The sequence below is a fragment of the Musca domestica genome, unplaced genomic scaffold (genome assembly GCF_030504385.1).
Source record: "Musca domestica strain aabys unplaced genomic scaffold, Musca_domestica.polishedcontigs.V.1.1 1, whole genome shotgun sequence".
NCBI lineage: Eukaryota > Metazoa > Arthropoda > Insecta > Diptera > Muscidae > Musca > Musca domestica.
In genome coordinates, this window is record NW_026712114.1 from 35,121,468 (window position 1) to 35,126,515 (window position 5,048).

Sequence of the window (5,048 nt, forward strand, 5' to 3'; positions counted from 1 at the left end):
GCCACAATTGAAAACTAATCGACACGAAATTTCGCATTGGAAGAGAGTTGAGGACAGAGAAGAAGTCTAGTATTTTGGATGACCATTGGATTATATTTAGCTGTAAAATGGACCACAACTTTTGTGTGCAATTGTTTTGAATACTTCACAATACTACGGCCAAATTCTCCGGGTCAAAAATCTAAGGGTAACCTCTATGCTGGGCTCTTTAGTATTATTTCAAAAATGATATCTTCCAAAATGGATTTGCATATAAAGGGACTTCGAACATATTGTAGTGTTGTGGGGTATCACATGGTCGGCCCCGCACGGCTATAGCCTTTGCTTCCTCGTTTTTATATAATTTGATCGACATTTTGGTATTTTTTAATGCCAACCTTGTTTTCCAAAGTACTCCAGACACAATAGTCCAACGAATTGGTATCTGGAGATTTGGGTGGCCATTGTGCGCTGGAAATAGAGCAAAGAACCTCAAGCGCTTGCCATGGTGATGGTGTGGACCGTCGTAACAGCCGATGATCGCTCTCCACTCGTGTTAATCGACCGTGGCATCAGAATAAATGCCGAATATTATCGCGAAAATATTGTGGAGGGTGTATTAATGCTTGGGCACGCAAACATTTTGGTCGCAAACTTTGGATATTCCTACAGGACTCAGCAAGCACAACCCAAGAATGGTTACAAAATGAGGTTCCACACTTCAATTCCAGCGCTCAATTGCCACCAAAATCTCCGGATACCAATCCGTTGAACTATTGTGTCTGGAGTATATTGGAAAACAAGGTTGGCACTAAAAAATACCAAAGTATCGATCACCTCAAGCAAGCGCTTTGTAGGTAATGAACTTTCGGACAGCGTGTAACGATATCATTGGCCGTTTGAAGGCCACAATTTGTGCCAAAGGTGTCCAGCTCGAACAAATCTAAACTTATTCTAAAATTTGATGCTGTTTCCGAATAAAATTTCATTCAATAAAATTTTTAAAAAAATGTAAAATTTATGGCGTATGTAAAAGTTATGGTTGCAGTTTTTTTTATCTAACCCTGTATATTGATTCACTTCTAGTGGTGTCCTCTTATGAAAGCATTTCTCAAAAAAAAAAAAGAAAAAAATAAATAAATAAATAAAAATAAAAAAATAAAATATAAAATATAAAATATCCAACATTTTATAATTTCTGACAGTAAAGGATCTACTGAGAAATTAGGTTGTATTGGTCTATTTCTTCTGGTACCTCCTCTAAAAGGGTGAAAATTGTCAAAACAACCACATGCGAATATAGGAAGCGATATAAGTACCCGATGTAGTACAAACTGCGTATATCGTAATCTTTGCATTAGACTTAGGCCACTTAATCGAGTATCTGAAGTTTTCCTAAATGGGATATATTGGTCTAATTCTCCCAGTGTCTGTCCGACAACCGATTTCAGTCGGCATACCGACGTATACTTTCTAAATTTGATAGATAATTATTTGACTCTGGAGATTACGAGCATTATAATCACAGGGAATTGCTCGTACCTTAAAATACACATTACAATCTCCAGCTAATACCTTCTGACTTGCCTTTGCGTTTCTTCCCCACTGTTAATCGCCGACATAACAAAAACTGCCTGTTTGGCATGTAGAAATAGCAGTATCATCATGTCATGATTATACCGATACTAAACTGACACTTTGACATCGACTTAACCCTAAATTGCTTTGGTGTTCCCCTTGTGAACATATTGCCGCTGCGTGCAATAACAATCTCGGCACATGTGGATTTGGCCCCCGAAATGTTATGGAGTCATGCTAAAGTCAACATATCCAGGCATGGATGATGCCAGTATGCTAGGTGCGTATGTGTACGTGTGTGAGTGTGTTTGCAAACGTATCACGTAGTTGTGTTAAAACAGCATTAAGGTAAGCTAAAACAATAAACTTGATTTGCTTTAACATTTCTCCATTACCCTTCTTCTTCTTTTCACTTGGCCATGATAAGCTTTTATCTCCCTCATTCCCCCAGAATATACGCTTAATAAGGACACACGCACATCTACGTAAATACCTTCATACATGGAATGCCAAACGCCATCTGCTAGCCATGTTTATCGAACAGCAGTTGCGTTGTAGTTGTTGTTGTTGTTGCTTCGTTCTCTGAGCTCCATGGCTACTATTGCCGTTGTTGCTGCTGCTACTACCACAGCCACCTCTGCAGCCTGGCTGCCTGTGTTTGTTGTCCTTGTCATTGTTACTACCGTCGCCGCCTGTTTGTCGAACGGCATTAAAGTTTTAATATGTTTGGCTTAAATGTGTATTACGTTTAAATACCTTTTAATTGACATGATTTGTTTTATTTTTGGAGTCAATGTGTGTGGTGGTGTTGTTGTTGCAAAGAGAGTTTGGACCTTTTGCCCGAGTAATGAGGATGAGCCGGAGAGATAAATTGGCACAGGTCATCGGTGTTATCAAGCGAAAGATAAATGCGTATGAAGAGTATTTTAATTTTTGGGGACTTTTTAATTGGGAAACTTTAATAATTAATAGTTGTTGTGGTTAAAGGAGTATATTTTATGAATTATTTATGCAAAGAAACGGGAATAATAGGTTAATTAAATCTGAAAATAAATATTTAAAAGAAAACAAGTAAAAAAGCATTAAGTTCGGCCGGGCCGAACTTTGAATACACTCCACTATTTAGAACGAATTTGAAAATTTTCGAAAAAAGATAACATTCGCCAAAAATTCTGTTACCATTTTAAAAACACCGAATATAGCCGTTATATTAGGGCCTGTATGACGTGCACCTACATAGGCATTGTTTTTTTTCTCATTCCGTTTGTAACTCATCGAAATAATGATCTTAGACCCAAAAAGTATATATTCTTGATCAGTGAAACAAGTGTTGTTCGAGCTTGAGGTTTAAAATTCTAAAGACGATCTAGCCATGTCCGGCTGTCTGTCTGTTGTAATCACGCTATCTTTCGAACGATTTGAGATAGAATGTAGGTCCACGTTTTCATATAGCCCAATATATATATACATATAACGGTACCTCCCGATATTCGGTATTTTTATGTTTCAAATTTGGTATTTGAAGTTCGAAATGGATACTACAGGCTATGGCAGAAAATTATCTGTGCAGGTCCACGTCTTCGTATAGCCCCCATATAAGGGTACCTTCCGATATTTGGTATTTTTATGATTTTAGCGACATTATTCACCGGAATTGTTTCAAATTTGGTATTTGAAGTTCGAAATAGATACTGCAGCACAAAACAGAAAATGGGCCATGTAGGTTCACGTCTTCGTATAGCCCCCATATACCATACCCTCCGATATTCGGTATTTTGATGATTTTGGCGACATTATTTACCGGAATCGTTTCAAAGTTGGCATTTGAAGTTCGTAATAGATGCTGCAGCATAAAACAGAACATGGGCCATGTAGGTCCACGTCTTCGTATAGCCCCATATACCGTACCCCCCGATATTCGGTATTTTGATGATTTTAGCGACATTATTTACTGTGATTGTTTCAAATTTCGCATGTGAAGTTCGAAATGGATACTTCAGCCTGAGACAGAAAATTGTCTATGCAGGTCCACGTCTTCGTATAGCCCCCATATAACGGTACCTCCCAAAATTCGGTATTTTGATGATTTTAGCGTCATTATTCAACGGAATTGTTTCAAATTACTTATTTAGAGTTCGTAATGGGAACTACAGTCTGTGACAGAAAATTGTCTGTGTAGGTCCATGTCTTCGTATAGGCCCCATATATCAGTATATCTTCGCACAGCTCCGATATAACCGTACTTTCCTATATACGATATTTTGATGATTTTAGCTACATTATTCACCGTTTATTTCAAGTTTCGAATTTGAATATGGTAATGGCTTATGGCAAACAAGGCCTATGTAGGTCCACGTCGTATTGACCCCAATATAACGGCTATATTCGGTATTTTTAAAATTTTAACAGATTTTTTAAGGATTTTATGTTTTGAAATGTTCCAAATTCATTCCAAATGGTGGAGGGTATTCATAGTTCGGCCCGGCCGAACTTACTGCTTTTTAACTTGTTTTATACTATGTAGTTATACCCTACACCACATGTAGTAAGGGTATCATGTCTTTGTGGATTTGTTTGTAACAAGGAGAAGGAAGCGAGATAGACCCATAGTTACTTTTGAGAATATTCATAGAATCACTTTCTGAGTCGATGTATGCATGTCAGTCCGTCCATGTATTCTCGTGAACAAATATATATATTACTCGATTTAGATGAAATTTTGCAATCAACATTTGCCTGACCCAAAGACGAACCCTATTAAAAATCGGATAAGATTTAGGTATAGCTCCCATATATCTTCAACCGATTGCGGGTTAATTGTGACCCAAACAACCAATATAAGTTCTAATGACCTGAATTTTGGCACATCCCACCAAATTCAATCTAGAAGCAGGTACATCAAATTTGAAAATCGGTTCGGTATAGCTATAGCATATATAAGTTTCATACGATTTAGGGTTTTAAGTCCCTCACATGCGATGCACTCCACTACAATGATTCTTGGTACCAGGTGTAAAAATACAGCCCAAAAATATCATTGTCAAATTTCATCGAGATCGGATCAGATTTGGATAAAGCTCCCATTTTCATCCGATTTCAGGTTTTTTGTGCACCAAATGACAAATATTAGCCGAAATGGACTGATTTTGGCAATTACGGCTGAATTCATCCTAGAAACAAGTACTTAAAATTTAGTGTGACTCGGTTCAGATATAGCTATAGTTCCCACATATATATGTTTTATCCGATTTGGGGTTTGAAGTCCCTCACAAGCGTAATATGCATTTCACAACAATTATCTTTGGTACCACATATCAGATACAGCTCTGAAATAAGATCGGTTCACATTTTGATATAGCTCCCATATATATCTTCAAACGATTTCGGGTTAATTGTGCACCAAATAGCCAATATCCGTCCAAATGACCTAAAATTTCGGGACGTACGTTTCCATTTTGTGGAACTCGGCTCCGATATATTTTTTTACTATA